This window comes from Cydia splendana, chromosome 2, assembly GCF_910591565.1.
Source record: "Cydia splendana chromosome 2, ilCydSple1.2, whole genome shotgun sequence".
Lineage (NCBI taxonomy): Eukaryota > Metazoa > Arthropoda > Insecta > Lepidoptera > Tortricidae > Cydia > Cydia splendana.
Genome location: NC_085961.1, coordinates 17,943,348 through 17,956,563, shown reverse-complemented (window position 1 = coordinate 17,956,563; position 13,216 = coordinate 17,943,348). Strand labels below are relative to the sequence as shown.

The following is a 13,216-nucleotide window of genomic DNA, read 5'->3' as shown; positions in this document are numbered from 1 at the left end:
TATTTTAACACTCATAAATAAATTATGTGTTTTATGAATACTGCGAAGCTCAGACCACCGTGCGTGGTGCATAGTTCAGAGGTTTTTAGCGGGCTATCATCAGTACCAACAGCGGTAAGTAGGTTCTATCAGGACTGTATTTGGTTATGGTGGTGCTGTGTATATGTTTTTTATAAACCGTCACTCCTATGCCATCGAACATAGCTTAGCTACCAGGATCTTACTGTAAAGGTACTTTAATCACTGTAAAGTTATATATTATTATATCAGAAATAGGAAAGGTATTTCAGAAATTCTATCCGCTTAGTAGGTTGCACATGATTACGCATAGCAATAAATAGGTGCGTATTACTGAAATAGGTAGGTACGTCAGTGATGCTAAGTTACCGCCGCTATACATGAATCATGTCCTGAGCTCTTATCATAAAAGTAATTATACATACATGTGGGTTAAAAATAACACTTTAGTCTTTACGTACATTTTACCTACGCAAAGAATTCTTACAAGTTTTTTTTAACCTACACAGGAGTATTTTATTCGTCATGGTGTATTTTTTTTGTTTGAAAGGCGACTTTATCGTGTGTGTGTGTGTGTGTGTGTGTGTGTGTGTGTGTGTGATTCTTAGTATTCAATGTCACTTGCCACTTTTATAGCTTTCGATTTATAGTAATGCAGTCCGTATGATCGATTTTATGACATGATACTGGTGTCCCCAGTGTGCGACGCTCTGATTATTTTATTACATATCTATCTGAAATGTACGTTTTTATAGCATAGAGAAGTAATATGATAGAATTACGTGACATAATCGAGAGGACCCAAAATAGGCGACATCAGGAGTTGTTATTAACCTCAAACGTGCTCTGAAATGAGAACCATAAATAAAGCATTTAAATTTTTATCTTGAATATTTCCGATTTGGTTATTATACGTGGTTATTAGTAATATAGTATTCGTTAATATTATGCTTTAAATTATGTGATGATGACACATTTCTTGCATTTATTCTGAGATCTCAAATATAAGTTGCTGAACCTGGTAGGTAACACATTATTTTTACATGATTACATTACCTGAGTACCTACTAAGTGCACTTATTTATACACCCTACATATATGCACTAAAATTAAAATAAACGACCCACAATCGTTTAATTGGGTTTGCCTTCAATTGATATTAATGAACGTTATTTACGTTTTCCTTAGCATAGTAAATAGTAACAAATGATAGTACATCATTTGTTACTATGCTATTTTGTGCAAAATACATATTTTTTGTTTATCTACATTTTTAACATTCTCAGAACTACGTTTGTACTTTATAGCTCAATGAAATCTCACTGGTCATTCTAGTACATAAGGGTGTTATACCACCTATCGAATTTCTTTGTCCAATGTGTAGTGCATCTCACATTTTGCTTAATGAGAGAGTGAGACGCACTGACATTGGACATAGAAATGGAATGGACAAGTGGAATACCACCCTAAGCCGGGCACTACAGCGGGACTAAAACCAACTATGTAGTTGTAACAAGGTACATTGTGCAATTAGGGAGGTAGGTATGGGCACAATTGTTAACTAGAGTCAATAGAAACGCGATGCGCAGAGCATAGAGGGCTTTTACTCTTATGACGCGAGTTTACCAGTTTAATGTTTTTCATCAATCACATTTGCGAAGAACTAAAAATTAAGTGAAATAAGTGCTAAATACGGTAAAATTACGGATATCGTCCGCAGTTTTGTTTATTGTTTGACATAATACTCTCTACCAGTCTCAATTACAAATTATTTCGCTTGCCGGCCTTCAATAAAAATCTATATTTACTTTAGCTTAATATTTATCCTATTTAATATGCCTAATTGAATATAAAAATAGTACATTATTGTCGAGGCTCGGAAGTAGCTACTTGCAGGCTGAGGATTCGTTTTAAACGGACGACCTTGGGAGTCCGTTTAATTGAATCCGAAGCCAGCAAGTAGCCTTCCAGCCAAGTCATATATAGTGCTTTTCCCAAAAATGGTGCAAGAAATATAAATATAATAGGAATATTTTACAAAAGCAACGTTCTTACGTATATATTTTCACAGAAAAAAGTAGAAACAATTGAAAAAATTAGCTTTGCCGCCTCTTTATTTTTTTAATAAAAAAATAGAAGTGTATTTTTCTGCCGAAAATACGTCAACCTATTTGAGACAGCTAAATAGTCGCGGTACTAATCATCTGTTTGGCTGTTTAATGGGCCTGTGCCTTCATTTGATATGGCCATTTCAACTTTTAAAAAGTTTGGAACTCGACAAATAATGGAATTTGTATGCAACATTGCAGTCCCAAAATCGAGACTGCAATGTTTTTAACTTTTTAATTTTTGACTGACCATAAACTACGCGCTTCGCGACCTATTTTTTAAACGGCAAAGTCGACTTTGCCGTCCATTTTTGAGAAAAATATATTACGTACATATAGGACCAAAAATAAATCATTTCCCTTCATATCGTGCCAATTGCTGCCAAACAATTAGTAACTACTAGATATTACCTTATGACTCGATCAATACTATTAAAGCAATGAAAAGCTTTTGGGTCGCGTTCAGAAATTATATTGATAATATTATTGTAGAGCAAAAAATAAATTCGTGGGTACGATACATGTATATAAAAATAAATTGGTATCGCAATTAACGTTTCAAAATCTAGCTCTTGGGCGTTCACCTTGCCTTATTATTCGTCTAGACCTGCGGTCGGCAACCTGCGGCCCGCGGGCCGCATGCGGTTCGCGAACCTGTCACTTGCGGCCCGAGAGGCTCCTTGGCTATTTTGTATGTAATAGTGACAAACGACAATGTCTCATAAAGTCACAAATATTAACAAAGTATGGCCCGCGTCACCTCCGTTAACTACTATGTGTCCCTTGGATGCTAAAAGGTTGCCGACCGCTGGTCTAGACTATGATTACACGGCAACCTAATTGTTAGTAGCATGACCGCGATTACTGGCCTCATGCACGTCAAACGCCAGTTTCATGCAAATTTGCCGGCCAGCTTCGCATAAACCTCGCTTTTAACACGTCCAAATAACGAGAATGATGTTACAGGAATAAAGTTACATTTAAAAGTGTTTATGATGCTCGACGAAAGTTTAGCATAGTCGTTAGTGAGTTTACCTCCACCGATCATTTTTCTGGGTTGAAAGCATAGTAATCAATGTATGCTTTGTTCCTGAGTCATTTGTATTTTTCTTATAAATATGATATACACACGAAATATAGGTATGATAATATTGCGACTTCAAATACCTAAGCATATTGGTGGGGCTTAACTTCAAACTCGGGTAAATCCATTCGACCCTCTCAGCAAATATCTACCATATTTTTGTCAATACCAAAATCGCATAATCTGACAAAATGGATTTACCCGAGTTTGAAGTTAAGCGACTCATTGCAAGCTTATCAACATTGGGATTAGGCCAATGGGGGCCCGATTCGGATTTTGAAATAGACATTTATTAGATATCTTTTAGACATCACCAAGATACGATAACGATATGTTTAATTAAGATGTAACCTGTCAAATTTGACATTTGCGCGATTCTGGAGATACTCTTGAACGATTTCCACAGGATATGACTTAGAGATCCAATTCACATCTAATAGATATCTTACTCTATCTAACGTAAAAGTGACATTGGTTGCCCGAATTGCGCTACAAAAGAGAACTAGTTGATATCTAAACTATAACGTATCTAGAATGGATCTAGCACGTGTCGTCTCTTGTGAATATCTTGAAGTTCGAATACGGCAGTGTGTGTGATATTGTCTTTCTCTAAAATAAAAATCTTGTGCTCAAAAACCTACTAATGGCTGGTCGTAGCTCATTCAGTCCGTCGCGGTCGCTACGAGCGCGCAGTCGTCTACGCCGTAGCACGGTGTTACAGCGCTACAGTCGTGCGTAACTTTGTGTAACTCGACTTCTACAATAAAGTAACAAGCCTACTTACTTGAATAAATTACGATGTCTGATATTCTACATTCTCTTCTAGCATGTGTTTAAATACAAAATTATTTAGTGACATTAAGGGGAAACAGTGACTGAATAGTGCATAACGGTAACCTACTTTATTTGCTACAGCATAACACGGAGGTGAGTACTGAGTAATGCCAACTATATTTAGAATCTATTAATAATTCTATTCAATAAACTTTAAAATTACTATATTGCTTATCGCAAAACTGTATGCAAAAAGAATGCGGTACGGGTCTCTTAACGCTCTTATTTTAATACTTCCTCGGAAATCCTTCGTTCGCTGGTAATATCGGGAATCTTTTGAATACCAATTGCAAAATGGTTTTAGTATTTCTTTGCAGGCAAAATGCAATTTCGTTCGTGCTACCAATTGCTATGCAAAACGAGAAAGAGCGGTTGTGTTCGAAAGCAGCATGGACTTGGTAAACATTTGTAGGTTTGCAGCCTGAATTTTATGCACGAGTTTATATATATAGGTAACACTGATAGTTCTTAGGATGGGCCACTCAGAAACCATGTACAATCAACGGTAAAAATATGGGTGTACAAATCATTTCAAAAATATGTCCCATAACTCTTATGTCAGTGAATTAAGAACTATGGGACATATTTTTGAGTAAATTGTCTACACCCATATTTGTACCGTTGACTGTACCAAACCTAATTAGCTCTTCTTTAGTCTTTGATGTAAGTTTTATTCTGTTGTCATTTGAAACGGATTACAGTGGCTACTGCTAGTACAAAAGCTATTTATGCTAATAAAACAGCTTACGCACATTTGATTCCCTTAAATTGCGTCGTAATAGGGAATCCTTATAGGTATTATGTTAATTTGATTTATTACTTTTCCCTAGATTCTTTCCTGTCCCGATTTCAACAGAAACTAACAGTTCTTTTATTGAAGCAGTTACAAATATTTTATTAAACATCAAAATCAGTATTCACGGTTATTTTGACTTAAAAGTTATGTCTTAATATAACGTAGCATACACTATTAGCAGTTTATATAACCGTAAAACGGGTGAATGATAAATAACTCGATCAATAGTGCTCACAGGCGAGAACGAGTAACAAAGCGTTTGATCATGCGATACTACCTATTTATCCTAGGTAGATTTTATCAAAAGGCTCATATTATATGATTGGGGTCTGTTAATCGGCTAATCATTCCATATATCAAAGATCTTAAGGTTGTCTCTTTAATAATTTCCTAATCAATTGATCTTATACCCAATATAATGCGAGCGGGATCAAAGACGGTTTACCCGTTCAAAGACCTCGCAAACATTCTCAATCTAACCGATATCTTGTACTCTTATGTAAACTGTTTTGTTGTTTTCTGATCGAAATATATTATCAATATTTGCCTATTGCTTGGCAAGTTGTACACAATATTTAAAAGGAGATTATAAATACAATACAATACAATTTACATAGTTAATTTTCATAACATAATGGAATCAATTAGCTTTAAGAGTAGTACAGGTTCATAACTATGCTTAATAACGTATTTTTTGCGATTTAAGTACCTTTTTGATAATTAATATTCACAAGTAACGAATATCTAGTTAAAACAACTACATATGTCAATATTAATAATAGTAATGGAATCCAACATTTTAATGATATAGACTAGACAAAAAAATTCAAAATCGCTCTCCTTCTGGATGCGACTGGCAAATCATAATTATTACTTTTAAGCAACCGGGTTTTTTAACCTAATTAGACCCCGCTGAATCTGAATTTGCCGGTTGCTCGATCGAAATCTTAACCGGAAGTGAGATATTTGACATTAAAGGTCCCTTTTTTTAGTTTTTCGTAAATAACTCTTAAACGGTGGCGCATAGCAAAAAATGTTCTATTACATAAGTAATTTGCATAAAATTGTCTACAAGAAAGGTTATTTACAAGTTTTCGCTAGGATCAATATTCGAAGAGATATTAACGCGAGAAATTTAATTATAATCACTTCTAAGGTCCCTTTTTTTAGTTTTTCGTAAATACCTCATAAACGGTGGCCAATATAAAAAAAATGTTAAACACATGTATATTGTTGTTAATTATTTTTCTAATTAAAATCCATGTTTTATATGTGTATGTTTGAGTTATGTCCATTATGCCTGTTTCTGAATAAACTTTTTTTTGTAGGTGTTAGATAAGCATATTGAAATAGGGCTATTATCAATTTGTTTTGTGCTATTTGTATTAAAGAAAGGTGACTTATTGCGGCTGTTTCTTGTAGGAAATTTTATGCAAATTACTTATGTAATACAACATTTTTTGCTATGCGCCACCGTTTAAGAGTTATTTACGAAAAACTAAAAAAAGGGACCTTTAATGTCAAATATCTCACTTCCGGTCAAGATTTTGATCGAGCAACCGGCAAATTCGGATTCAGCGGGGTTTAATTAGGTTAAGAAACCCGGTTGCCAAAAAGTAATATGCTTTGCCAGTCGAAATCGATTTAATGAAAAATATGATCAGTCTAATAGAGGTCCGGCCAGCGAACGAAAAGTCGTCTAGAAATCGATTTTCGCTCATGTCGTCTCGGATGAGGGCCGATTTTTGAAATTCGACCGCTCGATTTCGTGTATTTCGTTCAATAATATCTCCACTACTAGGCATTTAAATTATACTAATAGAATTGAAAACGAGTGGTCAATACCACTAGATTCCCAATTTCTATCGCTCCTATTTCAAAAATTAGTGTTTCGCCGTTTTCCACCGATTTTCGAGTGACGAAATCGAACGATCGAAATTCAAAAATCGGCCCCCTGGGTGAATATGGTATGGATGCATTCAGTGTAATGCTCTGAACACAAATATGAGACGTCAAGCGCGAAAGTGGTGGGGGTAGTTGCTGTGACGTCATAAAGTCGGCAGTACATTTTTATCTTTATTTTCTTTTAAACATACCATGTGGGGTACCAAATTTATTTATTTATTTAAACCAAATGAAAGGGCTTTGTGAGTAGATAACCAATACATATATAACATACTAGCTGTGCCCGCGGCTCCGCCCGCGTGGAATTCGGTCTGCTCTCCCCTGGAGTCGGAACTTGAAGTAAAGTTGACAGATGGATATGCTAAAAGACTTTAGTCCAGATAAATATTTTACTATTAGGTACCACGAAATAAAACTACACTCCAAAATCAATAGTTTTTTTTTCGCCCTTACGACAGAGTAGTAGGTGTATATTGGACGATACAGGAAGGTACACGCGCGCGAGCGAAAGCGAAGCGGCCTGCCTGGCTAGAGCGCCACTCACCGTGGTCTTCTTCGGACGCCTGAGGAAGACCACGTGCCCCTTGTAACCTCAATGCGTTGCGAGACTTTCGCGAATGATTAGATTTTTTGCGAGTATAAAATGCGAGTCCCAAATCGTTTGACTCCGCAAACGACCAGTGCCGGATTAAGATATTTTGATGTCCTAAGCATTTCTAGACCATGGTGCCCCCTCTCCCTAGGGTCATCAAGATTACATTGAATTTTTATTGGTAAATTGAGTGACGTTCATTGATGCATTACAGCTGAGAATGGAAATCAGTCACATAATTTTTCACGAAAATGTATAGTGCCGCAGCAGTAACGTTGCAACAGAGTACCTAATGCTGCTGCAGTCGCCACCCAAATGTCACCTTTATCGTATTTTAGAATGTGATTGAAAACGCGAGCGAAGCGAGCGCGAAAATTTTTCGATATAAAAACGCAATTTGATAGACAGTTGTACATTTTTACTTTTAGTATGGAAATCAGTCACATCATTTTATCACGAAAATTGACAGTGCTGCAGCAGTAACGTTGCAACAGAGTAATGCTGCTGCAGTCGCCACCCGAATGTCATCTTTACCATGTCTTAGAAAGGTATTGAAAACGCGAGCGAAGCGAGCGCGAATATTTTTCGATATAAATAACGCAATTTGATAGACAGTTGTACATTTTTACTTTTAGGACAGGCGCGTATCCAGGATTTCATACAGAGAAGGGATGGGACAGTTTTCTATCAGCCTAGCTTCGCATAGGGCTCGATATTTAAGGGTCTCAGCGAGGTTGTTTTCATACAGAAAAGATGCAATAAAGCAGAGCTTGGAATTGACCAAGTGAATTGAATTGGCGAAGTGTGAGCAAGGCAGAAGGCTCAGCTGCGAAAGAGGAAAGCTTGGATTTGGATCCACGCCCAAATGTAACTAAGGCAGAAAGATCAACTTTGCCGTAAGGCAGAAGGCCTCGCATAAGACCTAACGCCGAACTGCAAAAGTGATAGGATGCTTGTAGTTTTCGGCTTTCACGGGGCCCTTTATAACACTTTGACAGTTAGGTCTCAGGATCGTGGCTAAAGAGCAACGGCTTGGCCGACAAATCTGGCGTGCAAGAGAGCAAAATTCGCTATAAAATCGGTAACCTATGTCGAAAACATCGGCTGGCCGCAAGCCCGAAAGCAAGATTTTTTTCCATGACTCCTCCGTTTTTCATGAAGGGCCTCCGCGTAAGGTCAAATCGAAAGCCTACGTTGGAGATGTTCTTACGTACCCTCACTCTCTTACTTGATCCCTACGACCCTTCGTTATTAGATGGGTACTTGTACATGTATAAATGTTTCATGTAGGTACCTACTCCACGACGACTGCAGTGCTGATGCAGCCTGCGCGTTTTTTTGCCTACAGTTTTGGTGCCCCCTAGACGGAGTGCCCTAAGCAAGTGCTTATTTTGCTTAAAAGGGTTAATCCGGCACTGCAAATGACAGAGGTCAATGTTTTTTTTTCAAGATACCCACCTTCGTGGCCATTATTAAGTGATTAAAGGAGGCGATACGTATGAATATGGATTTGATATGGATGCGATACGATTACGATTAGGTATAATTCATGACGGAGAAAATTTATAATTTTAAATAATCATGCAATTTTACGCGTGTTGATATGTGTGTTTATTTTACTACGTAACTATGTAAACTCATTTTTAGTTTTCTTGATTACTTAATGTTTACTCAGTTCCCCAAAAGATGGCACTGTGCATGTGTGGCAATTAATTTATTGTCGTTTAATTTTGTTGTATTATTAAATCAACACAATTATTCAATTAAATTTGTTGATATCCGTACCCCCTCTTTAAACTTAGAGTTAATTTGGCAAAATCCTTCCTCGGTGGCTTATTCATGTCACAACGTATTAAATTCAGCGCCATCTCTTAGTTTACCAGGGTACTCTATAGTGGTAGCACATATTTGAAAAAATATTGCCCCTCCTTCCTAAGTAGCGCCATAAGATTCAGGGGCAAACTTAAGTCAATCGAGTGTTGTGGCTACCCCCCCTTTTAGGGGTTGAATTTTTATAGCCTATAACCTGGCCGGGGACTTTCTCGACAGATTAGTAAAGTTTCCAGCAAAATCCGTTCAGCCGTATTCACGTGATGCGCGTTCAAATAAACAGACAAACAGATAAACAGATAAACAGACAAACAGACAAAAATTCTAAAAACTGTTGGAACGTGTTCTGTTATCGATTCTAAGTATCCCCAGCCAAGTTTTTTTCGAATATCTTCCATGTACAGACTTTCGACCCTCTTCAGCTTTATTATATGTATAGATAGATAGATACTGTTTGCAATACTTGGTCTAACAAATTAGCGAATAAACGCAAAAATCAAAACGGTCAGACAGATAATTTCTTTTTCATCTCATTTTCGGTTCCCAAAACTTCTTTACGATTGATAAAATTTTTGAAGAGGAAAATGTCGAGAACGAAACCTCTATTTCCGAGATTTTTACGCAGGATTTTTCGCCTAAGCTGCCGTTGTCCTTATCACGCTAATTTTAGGATCCGTCCCCGACAGCGTGACGGAGATATTTACCTAAAATTCTCAAATCTGAGAAGGTCATCAGCTGGTATTTCCTCTTAAAACATCATCAACCTTACGTAAATAGTTAAAGTTCTTAGTAGGTATATAATAAACACACTATTTCCTCAGCGAAAATACTGTTATTTTTGGGGTATAAGTACAGGACGACAATTTGCTCCAAATAAAACTTGTTTATTTGGAATGTCCGGAAAACATTTAACGCATTTATTCGACGTATACGGTGGATTTAAGCATGAGGTAATACTTTCACCCAAAAAGGCGGAAAATCCTGTACGGGTTCGATTTTAATTATCTACTTGTTGTCTATTCTCACAGGATTTGCCTTAAATAATGGCAGTAAGTGCTAGGTTTCTTTAGATGGATGTTTTTGAATGTGTGAAATTAATCAATGCTATTTATTGTATAAATTCAAATAGTATATAATGCCACTAATTTATTTAACTTTCTTATACTTGGGTGGATTCACTTTTTTGTTATGTTAGGGCGCGTCTCTTAATTACGCGAGGCGTTTTTGAGTATTTTTTGACAATTGAATAAAATATGAAATGTGAATTTGCTAAATATTCATTTGGGAAATGACACTACTGCTATAAGTTTTTTAGGAAGTAAAATTTGGTGAAAAATAGAAATTTGGTGAAATATACTTAGCATTATTATATACTTAAGTCTACTATTCGTTCCCACTTCCATTTCTTCGTCCTTGGATAGGCTTATGCATGCCAATGATCATGCTTTTCGCCGGATGACACCATACTTTCTACCTATCTAGATGGTAAATGTTTGAAAAACGAATTGTAATGTAACAAATACCGACCGCCTTAACTATGTTGAAAAACTTAAGAAAAATTGTGTTCCCATTATTGCCTTAATTAAGGGCGAATTAACTGCGATCGACAGATCGCGTGAAAAAAATTCCGTGAGTATTTTCGAGTCTTCTTTTTAATTAAGCTTTTTAAAATTTGCGAATATAGATTTTTGTCTAAGAAAGTTGCTATTACTTAATTGGGTTTTAATACAGTCTTAGTTTAATTCTATCTTTATTATATTATTTATCTTGATACTTAATCGAATTTTGCAGAAATTATACGCACAACTGTACATCGCCAAATAATTAACGGGCTGTACGTTATAGATTAATTTGGAAACTAATTTGAACGCAAAGTTATTAACTTGTAGTCCGTTGAGAAATCATTACGCCGCGCCCATCGAGACCTATCGCTGTCAAAATGGTGTTTCGATACGTTTTACCTTTCCAACCTGATGGAACTGTTATTATTTAGTTTAGCAACACTATTAAAGCATAGATAATATACTATGGCACTGTCTATTTGAACTCTTGTAGTCAAGTTATACTTGTATACTTTAAACATTCATTGGATATATTTCTCTGTTTACGAGTATAATTTATTACCTCACTTACCTTGACGCGTTAGATTATTAAGTTATTTTAAATATTATTTTCTGTGATGATGGATAGCTGCTGTACATTAAAAACCACATTAACTTAGTGGCTTGAGCTACTTTTATCTCTAGATGCAATATGTCAACAGTACGTAGGTACGTGCGACGCAACGCAATAACACATTAAGTATCAAATTAATGATAAAATGACTGTTTTGAGAATCATAATGTTATTTGGAAGTTATATAGCTTAGCCGTTTTTGATCAGCATAGCTGTCATTTACACGAATTATACACAACGATAATAAAATGATGAAGTTAAAATAAATGTCTACAATCAAATAACCCTTTATTGGTCAATTACCAAAGTACTCGAGCAGTGTGGAACACCTGTTACAACCCGCCCGCCACCGTTCATGCGGTTAGGCCTACCACGGAACACCCACTATTAAAACAATCTCCGTTTTACTCTCTGCTAGTTAGTTATCTGACGGTCTCCCTATGAGGTTGACTAATTCATTGACTTGGCGTTGGCGCTGAGTTAAAATCGTTGACTTTATGGTATTAGTCCTTTTCTTAAAATGTCATTATGTCCAGAGGAGTTATATTTATTGTCGAGAATAATCGCAATTAGTACTCGCGTTTAGTCATAATAATTGGTCTTAATAAAGCCGCGATCAAAACAGGTTCAACAATATATATATCTGTTTGGATAACACATATTGTGTGAGGATGGACAAGTATGTGTATTTAATTAAAACTTTAATAATACTTAATAATAAAATTGTTATAGTTCATGAACTTATTGCCAAACTCACTTTTTTCCGAAAATTATATCCGATTAAAAATTAAATACCTAGATTGAATTTGATTGAATGCACATTTTTTTAATAGTCGCTATCCTACATACATCCTTTCTTTAATATATTTACTTATAAGTTGTGATTTGTGATTTAAACAAGTTTTGCCATGCCGATTTATCACTTGTTAAGTCATTTTGTACATATCATAGAGATCAAATATCATAAGCGCTATCAATCATGGTATTAGTTGAGCTGTACTAGAAAGTACAGCCACATCCAATTTTCATTTAGAAAGTGGTGAGCGCTACTATTTTTATCACAGATCAAGCGTGACGGCAAAACTTAGAGACTATGTACATACCTAGCTACTGCAGAAAAATCGAGTTTTTATTTTCCCATACATTAAATGAAAAAAGTTAAAGTTAAGCACTTTAAGCATGATTATAACCGTTGATTTGCCGTATACAATCTTGTTTATAATATTTAACGTTTGTAATTCGTGAGTAAGATATATAAATCAAATATTGAGGTATATAAGTCAACAGTAATCACGTCACAGTGAGTATTATAAAAAGGCTACAAATATAATGACCACCAAAAAATACTTTGGTACCCTAAATAAAGAAATCTGTCGTACCAAAAAAAAATACTGAACACCAAAAAAATAAGGCAAGTTAGTAGTTAGAAAAGTACCACCATTTTAATAACGACTGCACTTCAAATTGTATTCAAATACCAAATATATTGAATGATCACCAAAAATCATTAATGATCACCAAATCTTGAAGACCAAATTAATGCGATATTTTCATCTAAATAAACCACTATGATTACCTAAAATTGTATACATATTACCAAATAAAGTAAAATGATACCAAAATTACTAGCCCCTCCCGCTCAATCCCCCGTACACCGCACCGCATACTTACCTAACCTAACTTACTTTCTAACTAGATAAGTGGGTTAGGTTAGGTTAGAACTGCGACCCTTACAGAAAGGAAATGCTAATAAAAAGTGGGTTAGGTTAGGTTTGAACTGCGACCCTTACAGAAAAGAAATGCTACTAGAAAAGTGGGTTAGGTAAGGTTTGAACTGCGACCCTTACAGAAACGAAATGCTACTAGAAAAGTGG

The 13,216-nt window shown here is 35.8% G+C and overlaps 1 protein-coding gene across 1 annotated transcript in view; it reads left to right on the top strand.

Moving 5' to 3' along the window:
- Positions 1-3,888: 3,888 nt before the first annotated feature.
- LOC134805022 (suppressor of lurcher protein 1) overlaps positions 3,889-13,216 on the top strand; it is a 349,546-nt gene continuing 340,218 nt past the window's right edge. Inside the window, exon 1 of the mRNA XM_063778313.1 lies at positions 3,889-4,137. The gene's annotated coding sequence lies outside the window, so the exon portion shown is untranslated. The remainder of the gene's footprint in view (positions 4,138-13,216) is intronic.